Genomic DNA, 11445 nt, shown 5'->3' on the forward strand with positions numbered 1-11445 from the left:
ATATATCGAGCTCTTCTGTCTCGCTTAAAACTGTCCAAAATGTTTCCAGGGCAAGATCGAACCTGCAAACGCTGCAACCAAGCTCTTGCCTCACTGGGTCACATGTTCTGGGTCTGCACCAAATTAACATCATTTTGGACCAAAATTTTTAAGTGCCTTTCAGACAGCCTTGGGGTCACAATCCCTCCTAACCCATGAACAGCTGTGTTCGGTGTTCTTCCAGACGGACTTGAAGTGGAAAAGAACAAGCAAAAGGTGATTGCATTCACTACACTTTTGGCATGCAGACTCATTCTGTTAAATTGGAAGAATCCTAATTCTCCTCTGATAAGTCAGTGGGAAACCATCCATCCATCCACTTTCCAACCCGCTGAATCCGAACACAGGGTCACGGGGGTCTGCTGGAGCCAATCCCAGCCAACACAGGGCACAAGGTAGGAACCAATCCCGGGCAGGGTGCCAACCCACCGCAGGACACACACAAACACACCAAGCACACCAAGCACACACTAGGGCCAAATCGCCAATCCACCTAACCAGCATGTCTTTGGACTGTGGGAGGAAACCGGAGCGCCCGGAGGAAACCCATGCAGACACGGGGAGAACATGCAAACTCCACGCAGGGAGGACCCGGGAAGTGAACCCGGGTCCCCAGGTCATCCAACTGCGAGGCAGCAGCGCTACCCACTGCACCACCGTGCCGCCCCAGTGGGAAACCGATGTTTTATATTATTTGAAATTGGAAAAAATCAAATTCTCAGTTAGATAGATAGATAGATAGATAGATAGATAGATAGATAGATAGATAGATAGATAGATAGATAGATAGATACTTTATTAATCCCAATGGGAAATTCACATTCTTCAGCAGCAGCATACTGATACAATAAATAATATTAAATTAAAGAATGATAATAATGCAGGTGAAAAACAGACAATAACTATGTATAATGTTAAATGTTAACGTTTACCCCCCCCGGGTGGAATTAATTAAGTTAGAGGATCTGTACAAAATTTTTTCAAAACCTGGCAGGTTCTGATCAATATTATTTTAGAATAAGAGAAATAACCATTACCGCATTTAATTCCCTTCTCCATCTCTTATTTACATATATATTTATTTCTCCCTTTCCTTTGCTTAATGTTGTCTTATTAAAAAGCCCTAAGCAATTCTCCTTTAGCTAAGCTCTTCTTCTCAGGGGTGGGGTTTGATTTGTCTTTAATTTGTTTGGTTATAAATTGATCTATTTGTATGGAATGATTACAATAAAAATTAATAAAAATAAAAAAAAATAAAAAAATAAATGGAGAAAAGTTGGCACTCTGCTGTTTAGTGTCATTGGGTGTCCCACACTCAACATGGACTAGAGAAAGCAAAGGACAGAGTTGTGTTAAGAGATCAGAAAGAAAATGATAGACAAGCCTGTTAAGGGCAAAGGCTAGAAGAGCATCGCCAAGCAGCTTGATGTTCCTGTGACGACAACTGCAAATATTACAAAGAAGTTTAAGGAACACAGGACTGTTGCTGCCCTTGCCTTATGAGAGGAATTTAGGAGTCGTAGTGGACTCGACACTATCAACTACCAGACACTGTTCAGAAGCCATTAAGAAGGCTAATAGAATGTCAAGTTATATTGGGCCTTGATATGTAGAGTACAAGTCCAAGGAGGTTCTGCTCATTTGGTGGTTATGCCTCAACTGGAGTACTGTATGCAGTTTTAGTCTCCAGGCTACAAAAAGGACATAACAGCACAAGAAAAAGGTCCAGAGAAGAGCGACAGGGCTGATTATGGGGCTACAGGGGATGAGTTATGAGGAAAGATTAAAAGAGCTGAGCCTTTACAGTTTTAGCAAACGGAGATTAAGAGGAGACACGATTGATGTGTTTAAATCTATGAAGGCAATTAATCCAGTGGCTGTGACTTTAAAATGAGTTCATCAAGAAAATGGGGACACAGTTGGAAACTTGTTAAGGGTAAATTTTGCACAAACATTCGGAAATTTTTCTTCACACAATCAACCCCAGACACAAAATAAGCACTCAAGTAGTGTGGTAGACAGGAGGATATTAGGGACCTTCAAAACTCAACTTGATGTTATGTTGGAAGAATTAAGGCGGATAGGACTGGCGAGCTTTGTTGGGTGGAATGGCCTATTCTCGTTCAGATTGGTCTAATGTTCTTAAGTGGTTTTGGGTAATGTTACAAATTTGATTTAAAGTTGATTCAGTTAAAGCTAAAAACTGTTAAAACTCTCAACTCTGCATTAGCATGAGAGCCTAAAATTAGTACTGCCTCAGTACACAGTAGGTTTGAATAAATTATCTACCAAAAATAAAAGAAAAATTACTAATTACTTTTACTCACTCAAAAGCACCATCCTGTTCTCGTATTATCACATCCTGACAAACAGCATCACCATCAGCTATGGAAAAATTTGTGCTTCATTCTGTTCAATCGTGACTTGGCTCTTTATGTTAATGTGAGGTGTGTTTGTTTTTTGCTTTTTATATTTTCTGTTTGCCTTGACATCACAAAGCACTTTAACCCTGATTGTTAATTGTCATTGTGAACTTAATAATGATGTGCAGGTGGACAACAATAGTTAGCTATTTCAAAAACACAATTGTCATGATTCAGCCACTGTTCCTATCCTGACTGAGTTTCAGTTTCATGTTTTTTGTGTTTTTTGATCATTCTTCAAGCTTTTATTTATGTTGATTATGTACATTTTTCTTTATTTGTGGTTTTGTCCATGTATATCAGTTGCCTTTACTGTTTTCTGTGTGTTTTGTGGGTGGTTCCCCAAGAGGCAGGGCCACCTGCCAATCATTGCTAGGAACTGCCCTCTGTCCTATAAATCTGGCAGTTCTCCCACAGTTCCTTGTGGTTCATTTCAAATGTTGGTGAGTTTAATTGTGTTTTGTGCTGTGTTTGTGCCGTTGGACCTTCATGCTCGGTGTTTGACTGCGTTTCTGGATTACTGGCTTAAAACTTAGTGTTATTGGGCAATTCCTTTGCTTCTTGTGCTCTATGGGGCTTCATTATTATTGAAGAGGAATTTGTGAATAAATTTTTTATTTTATAAAAATTTGGTGCTTGCCCTTATTGATAGCCAGGGCTTAATGGTGACATCCCCCTCCGTTAAGCATTTGGTAAGTATTTTTGGAACCTATAGAGACTTAATCTGCTTTGGGACTCCTTGTACATGACAGCAAGACTATGCACCGATTAAACAAAAAATGTAGTGTAATCATCCATCCATCCATTATCCAACCTGCTATATTCTAACTACAGGGTCACGGGGGTCCGCCGGAGCCAATCCGAGCCAACACAGGGCGCAAGGCAGGAAGCAAACCCCGGGCAGGGCGCCAGCCCACCACAGTAGTGTAATCAGTTTATCTCAAATTTATTGTCACATGTGACACACACCCAGTGCTCTGAAGTGATTGAGAGTGCTGCATGGTATTTTTCCCCATTTCCAAATACGCTTGTCTCACCAAGGGGAGCCAGACTGCTAATCATGCTCAATTCATGACGGGGGAAAACTTTCCCTCTCATCAAATGCTTTCTGTGAGTTGTCAAGGAATGTTAAAGGGTAAAACTGGGTCTCAAGGCCATAAAGCTTGAGAAACAAAACTCTAATGAAATTGTTATTCCAAAGTGGTTCAGAAGAAAAATAAAACTTTGTGAGCACTGGCTGATGGGAATTGTAGTCCGCACATCAATATATACATGTTAAATATCTTTCTTACTCAATCAGTAGTGTGAATATCACTCATGACCACAGCTTCTGGAAAGCACATGCTAAACGCGTCTTCTTTGAGATTCTCAGAACTTTGCTCCTTTTGCTTCTACAGACGGCCTTCATTTGCAGATAAGTTGAAGAGAGGGTGGCATATTAAATATTTTTATAACTGGATCATTTGCATCACATTGAGTACGCTCACGGCCGAAGCGCCTGCAAGCACTTGCTAAACACATCTCCTTTGAGATTCATTGAGCTTTGCTTCTTTCTGTTTTACAGATGGCCTTCATTTACATAAACTGTCATACCCCACTTGTGGGAAGCTCTTCTCTGTAAGTGTTTCCCATGCTACAACCACAAGCACAGAAATAAGCACAAGCATACAGCTAGTAACATTCTATCTTCTTCTCTCTTTGTCTCTTGGTCACTGCCTCTGTAGAAATATCTCAATGCTGATCCATAGAATAGGATATATCTAAGCCCAGTGGTGTAGCTAGCTTGATGAAAGCCATAATGCAGCGCACTGAGGTGGGCCTCTCCTGTCTAGCATACCGTATATACTCACACATAAGTCGAGTCTTGAAACCTGAAAAATCGATCATAAAATCATACTCTGACTTATACGCCCGTTCAAAAATGCAACACTTAAAGTTTTTTTTTTACATCTTCTTGCCTCCTCCAATCTCGCATCAGTTTCTCAGATGCATCGAATTTTGTTGCAGCAGCACAGTTACCAATTTCTTTCACTATTTCAACGATGTTTAATTTAAAACCAGCTTCATATTTTTTTCTGATTGAACGCTCCATCGTAGATAAGGGATGCTCTTATGATAAAGGTGTATGAGGTTGTGAGATACAAAAAATACAAATCAGTGCAAACGTCGCTTCAGAATAGTTCAGGTATTATCATGTGGTCACGTTGGTACAATACACAGAAAAAAAGGCTGTGTGCTCCATGGTTACTCTCTCAGGTGGGTGTTAGCATATCATAATCTCTTGGACCAATAGCATGAATTTTCCACATTCGACTTATACGACTGACATTATAAAATACCGGAAATTATACGATAAAATTAAGTCCCGACTTATCCGCGGGAGCATGAGACCATTCATGTCATTTGGGGTTGCTTCTCAGTCAAGGCAGTGGGCTTACTCACAATTTGGCCTAAGAACACAGCCATGAATAAAGAATGGGACCAAAACATCCTCCAATGGCAACTTTCGCATCCATCCAAGAACAGTTTGGTGACCCACAATGAACAATCCAGCATGATGGAGCACCGGGCCATAAGGCAAAAGTTATAACTAAGTGGCTTGGGGAACAAAACATCAAAATTTTAGGGTCCATGGCCAGGACACTCCCCAATGAGAACTTGTGGTCAGTCCTCAAGAGGCAGGTGGACAAACAAAAACCCACCAATTCTGACAAACTCCAAGCATTGATTATGCAAGAATGGGCTCCCATCATTCAGGATTTGGCCCAGAAGTTGATTGGCAGCCATAGGGGGAATTGCAGAGGTCTTGAAAAAGAAAGAAGGGCCAACACTGCAAATATGAACTCTGTGCATAAACTTAATATAATTGTCAATAAAAGCCTTTGAAACTTCTGAAATGCTTGTAATTATACTTCAGTATACCATAGAAACATCTGACAAAAAGATCTAAAAACACTGAAGCAGCCAACTTTGTGAAAACCAACACTTGGGTCATTCTCAAAACTTTTGGCCACGACTGTACACATACAGTTAGGTCCATAAATATTTGGACAGAGACCACTTTTTTCTAATTTTGGTTCTGTACATTACCACAATGAATTTGAAATGAAACAACTCAGATATAGTTGAAGTGCAGACTTTCAGCTTTAATTCAGTGGGGTGAACAAAATGATGGCATAAAAATGTAAGGCAACTAAAGCATTTTTTGAACACAATGTCCATAAAGGGACGGACATGGTCAGCAACAATACTCAGGTAGGCTGTGGCATTTAAATGATACTCAGTTGATACTGAGGGACACGAAGTGTGCCAAAAATATCCCCCATCCCTCCATTGCAGGGAGGCAGCCCCTTTAATACACGCCCGTGGACACTCCTCTGTGTGGCGGAAGTGCTGGCTGTGCTCCCGTAAGCCCTCTGGGTGTCCCCAGTCTTCTTCCCCCCAACACTTCTGCGGAAGTGCTGAGGTCCAGGGCTCTCCAGGCACTGGGGCGCCCCCTGGCGGTGACCACGGGCCCCTACAGGGTTGAGCTTCCCAGATCTGTACCCATGGCCCCCAAAGGAACCAGGGCGGTCACCCCCTCGTGGTCTGGAGGAGGCATGAGCCCTCCTCCTGTTTTCCTGGGTGTCCCAGCTGGGTGCCACCCCCAGCAGCGTGCCACAATATATATATTATATATATATGTACTGTATGTATACAGTATATAGTTTCTTTGGAAAGCACTGAGACTTTTCACGCATGCGCATCAGAGGGCCAACATCCAGGCTTGTCAGAGGTAAGAACTACCACTCGGGGTCACCAGGGGGTGACATCACTGACTCCTATGTCTCTTTTTTCCACCCACAGCTCAGAGAAGATGCCCATTGAGAATAACTGACTCCGCCCCTTCTGTCCATGAGCTATCAAATCAGAGCAAAGCCTAACAAAAGCATCTCATTTGGGAGATGAGCTACCCACCCAATGGAGCTCTGACCCTGAAGCCTGCCTTCTCTTTAGAGCTTACCAACGTTAGCCACAGCTGGTCATACCTTTTTGTTCTTTATTGTGCAATTGTGTGTCTGTTATTTTGCCTTATCTTAATGTTCCAAATAAATGGGGTGGCCTGGATGGCTCCCCAAAATTTCAATTCGGACTCTTGCATTTATCTCAGTCGACGATAATAATATAACATATTATATATATATATATATATATATATATATATATTATATATATATATATATATATATATATATATATATATATATATATATATATATATATATGAGAGTGAAAGAGAGACAGAGAGAGAATGTGAATTAATGTGATATGCATTTCAACACATACTGTATAAGGAAATACAGACACACCAATATAAACAGAAATTTGTCAGTATGACATATGCTTCTGTCTTTCTTCTGCTGATTAATTCATCTCAAAACTTTTAAATGAGCTATTTGCATGCTGTTTGTGAAGGGTGTTGATGCACTGTTTATACACAAACAAAAAGAAATAGAGGTGACTGCATTTGCAATAACATTCATATGTAACTTTTATGTACATAACATGAAGAAAGAAGGAAACTGTACTGTATTTTCATGAATATACTTTTGTGAGTTGCGTACTTTAACACCACTGTAGGACTACTGTACAGTTAACGGTAGTGATTTTAATGTGCAGCTAGACACTTGAATGTAGATAGATAGACAGATAGATAGATAGATAGATAGATAGATAGATAGATAGATAGATAGATAGATAGATAGATAGATAGATAGATAGATAGATAAAGCACTATATAATAGATAGATAGATAGACAGATAGATATGAAAGGCACTATATAATAGATAGATAGATAGATAGATAGATAGATAGATAGATAGATAGATAGATAGATAGATAGATAGATAGATAGATAGACGTGAAAGGCACTATATGATAGATAGATAGATAGATAGATAGATAGATAGATAGATAGATAGATAGATAGATAGATAGATAGATAGATAGATAGATGTGAAAGGCACTATATGATAGATAGATAGATAGATAGATAGATAGATAGATAGATAGATAGATAGATAGATGTGAAAGGCACTATATGATAGATAGATAGATAGATAGATAGATAGATAGATAGATAGATAGATAGATAGATAGATAGATAGATAGATGTGAAAGGCACTATATGATAGATAGATAGATGTGAAAGGCACTATATGATAGATAGATAGATAGATAGATAGATAGATAGATAGATAGATAGATAGATAGATAGATAGATGTGAAAGGCACTATATGATAGATAGATAGATAGATAGATAGATAGATAGATAGATAGATAGATAGATAGATAGATAGATAGATAGATAGATAAAGCACTATATAATAGATAGATAGACAGATAGATATGAAAGGCACTATATAATAGATAGATAGATAGATAGATAGATAGATAGATAGATAGATAGATAGATAGATAGATAGATAGATAGATAGATAGATAGATAGATGTGAAAGGCACTATATAATAGATTAATAGGCTCTTACAGGTAAAAGTGCCAAAGTGGTTTTTTATTGCAAATGCCATAGGCTATCCATTTTTGAATCCCAAAGAATCCATGCACATGAAAGTTCCAGAAGAAACTTTTATTTATTTGTTTAAATTGTCAACAGTCTCCAAAATTTCCATGAACAGACGACAATAGAGTTTTAAAATACCAGTGTTTTCCTGATTTGAGAGGACATTTGCTACATACAACAACACAAGCGAAGATCAGGTTTTCTTGGTCAGTTAGTATCCTGTTAGGTAGCCCACCATCAAACCCCTCTGCTGACACTGTGTGATCATAATCAGGTCACTTCAACTGCCGGTGCTGCAGTCAGAAAAATAAACACAACCAATTTTATCTTAAACCTTTTAAGTCACTAAGGATCAAGGCTTCAATCAAATATGTAATATGTACTACTACAACTACTAGTAATCATCATTATCATTATTATTATTGTAATAATATACTGCCATTCAAAGATAGGCCATGTTACAGGAGTTATCTTTTGCAGGCAGTGTGGTCCAGTGATTAAGGCTTTGGACTTTGAGGCTGTGGGTTCAGATCTGCTGCTGACACGGTGTGACTATAATTAAGTAACTTTACCTGCCTGTACTCAAATTGGAATAACAAAATAAAAAGAAATGTGACCAATTGTATCTCAACTGTTGTAAGTCACTGTGGATAATGGTGTTAACCAAATAAGTAAACGTAATAATAATAATAATAATAAAAGATTTCTGCTTCACCAGCATATTAGGAACCTTTTCAAAGCCCAAAGAACCAATGTGATATGCAAACAACCGTTCCCAGAGAGAAGTGGTTTCTTTGTCAGGCAAGAGTTCTACAGAGAAACCACACAATCCAATTAAGTGCCATAGCAGAGTGAATATTTTTAAGCGCATATATGGCACTTACATGTAATGTTGTAATGGATAAAGCAGCAAAACTGTACAGTGTTTTAGATTATTCTATTCCTTCGTCTGTTTAATCTGGTTTTACGGTTACGGGGAGCTGGACTTCAGTCCGTCAGCAGCCAACGCGCTGCATAAATAAACCGTTAACAGTATGGCAAGCTGGATAGATGCATTACAAAACACATTCCAATAGATAGATAGATAGATAGATAGATAGATAGATAGATAGATAGATAGATAGATAGATAGATAGATAGATAGATAGATAGATAGATAGATAGAACTTTTATTTACAGTTTAAGATTTTTAGAAAGAAAACCCACAGAGAAAACAAACTCCGTAGTAACAATTTCGAGCAGGAAATCCGAGCGCTAATCACAGCAGTAGGGTGGTACCCCGTCATTATGTAACACCTTAAATAATGCTCTGACTTTGTGTATTTTTTCACTAACCATTATCGCATTTTGTCTCACACTTTGCTTATCAGAGGACTGCAATTTTCTGGCCAACTTCTCAATGTCAATTCATTTGAAAAAAAAAACACCTCGTCCAAACACCCATGCCTGTGGCCCCGGGACCGGATCGCCTCCTCTCCTGCAGAGGCGTGTGCCTTGTCGAAACAGCAGCTAATTTGTCAGGCAAATAGTCAGCAGGCAAGTTTATGTCAATCCGAGTCTCTCCGCATGTACACCACATTAAAATCAGCGAGGCGCGTAAGATGCGGTGCACGCGTGAACTGCGCACCCCTGGCTCTTGTTCGGAGTCACGTGGGTAACACAAGAATAAAACACGAACAAATTCTAAGGTGGCAATCACGAGGAGATGCTTTGACCCTGTAAACATTGCGTTCCTCATCATTAAGGACAAGGAAACTGCGAGTCGCCACCCGCACGTACTGCGACACCAGTTCTTCCCCTTGCTTATCTCAAAGAGCAGATCAAACTTGACTGTTCGTTTCACACACACGCAAGCACAACCAGGCGTGTTTCGTTTTTAAAACTTATGACTTAGAAAGAAAAAAGTGCAGCTTTGACCCAAAGAGTAAAAAAAAAAACGGGCGATTGCCCCTTACCGTTAGCCCGGGTGATCCAGACTTCTTTGAATTCGTTTTATTCCTCGTTTTTAGGAACAGCAAACTGAATATTCCAAACTGACGGAAGAGAAAAAGCACCCAGGGTTCTCCGGATTTCCCAAACCATCCATAGATAAAAGAAGTGACAGAAGGACTGTTGAGAAACGAGCGTTAATTTAAAGCACAGGATCTTCTACCGTGCGCGTCTGGGAGCGAGGGGGCACACAGCCAGGAATCCAGGGTCTGCCACACCAGCAAATCAAAGCCCATGTCGCTCGCAAGTGAACATCCTCAGTCTTCTTAAGAATTTAGTGAAGCCAAATAGTGGTGATTAAAAAAAAGTAGAAGAAAATAATCGCAAACCTACATCTTGGTCAAGTGAAAAAAAAATATATATATATATATATATCAGAAGACAGTCCAGAGTTGTCTTGGGGGCGTTAGGGGATTAGAGAGCGAGATTAGGACTGGGGTTTGCGGAGAGCTGCACAGCACCTGGCGAGAGTTCAAAGTGGATTCCAGAAAAAGAAAATTAAAATCAAATCCAGCGCACTTTATTCCCAATCAGCTCGACGTGTTAAAGCTTCGGTAATTAAGACGTGCGCATCAAAAATAGGCGCAGGGTGACGGGAGGGAAAGAAAAGCGGCAGGTACGGTGTGGGACGATAAGAGGAGTGCAGAATTAGACTATTTTTAGTCTGCCCTCTTAATCTTGACGGATAGACTTCTTTCCGGTTTAGTCCATTTGACTATGCAAATCAGACCACCTTTAACCAAAATGAAAACGAAGTCTCCAGGATTTAGTATACACAATGGACTGAAGTGTATCCCGGTTTTGTAATAATAATAATAATAATAATTTATTTAGCCTACCCGCATCAGTTCTTCTAAATTCTTTAACTGATAAAAGCTGAAAGTAATCTCCAAAAAAAAACCAAAGATTATGTTATTTCCCGCAGGATCAATAAACACCAATACAAACAATAAATTCAAAACCCGTCCTTTTTAAAAAATGCCCGATATCCTCAGATCAGTGTCTTCTAAACAAATCATTCCGTTGAAAAGTTCACACCTAGCGACTTGCAATCCAGATTTGGGACAGAACGGAGAAGCATTCTCACTCTTGTTTTAGCAAGGGTATCCGGTGAATGGCCCAAAACAAGAACTGATCATTAAGATCTACTTGTCAATTTTTTTTTCTTTTTTCCTCTTCTTCTTCTTTTTCCTCTTTCTGCACATCCAGACCTATCCAAAGAGATCAGGCAGAGAGCTGGGATATTTTCCAAATTCGCTCTCCTGTGCTCCTTCTCCTCTGCGGAGCCCAACTTGTCTGCGGGATAGTAGATGATGGATGTCAGAGATTTTTTAATGAAGCGAAGAGAATGGAGGAAGGTGTGTGTTTGTGTGTAGGGTGTGTGTGTGTGGTGGTGGTGTTGGTGTGTGTGTGTGTGTGTGGGGGGGGGGG

At 39.7% G+C, this 11445-nt stretch overlaps 1 protein-coding gene across 1 annotated transcript in view; it reads right to left on the minus strand.

Annotated features, from left to right (window-relative positions):
* nrtn (neurturin) overlaps window positions 1–10314 on the minus strand; it is a 266528-nt gene extending 256214 nt beyond the window's left edge. Inside the window, exon 1 of the mRNA XM_051935028.1 lies at window positions 9981–10314. The gene's annotated coding sequence lies outside the window, so the exon portion shown is untranslated. The remainder of the gene's footprint in view (window positions 1–9980) is intronic.
* Between the last annotated feature and the right edge of the window lie 1131 nt (window positions 10315–11445).

Source organism: Erpetoichthys calabaricus, chromosome 12 (assembly GCF_900747795.2).
Source record: "Erpetoichthys calabaricus chromosome 12, fErpCal1.3, whole genome shotgun sequence".
Lineage (NCBI taxonomy): Eukaryota > Metazoa > Chordata > Cladistia > Polypteriformes > Polypteridae > Erpetoichthys > Erpetoichthys calabaricus.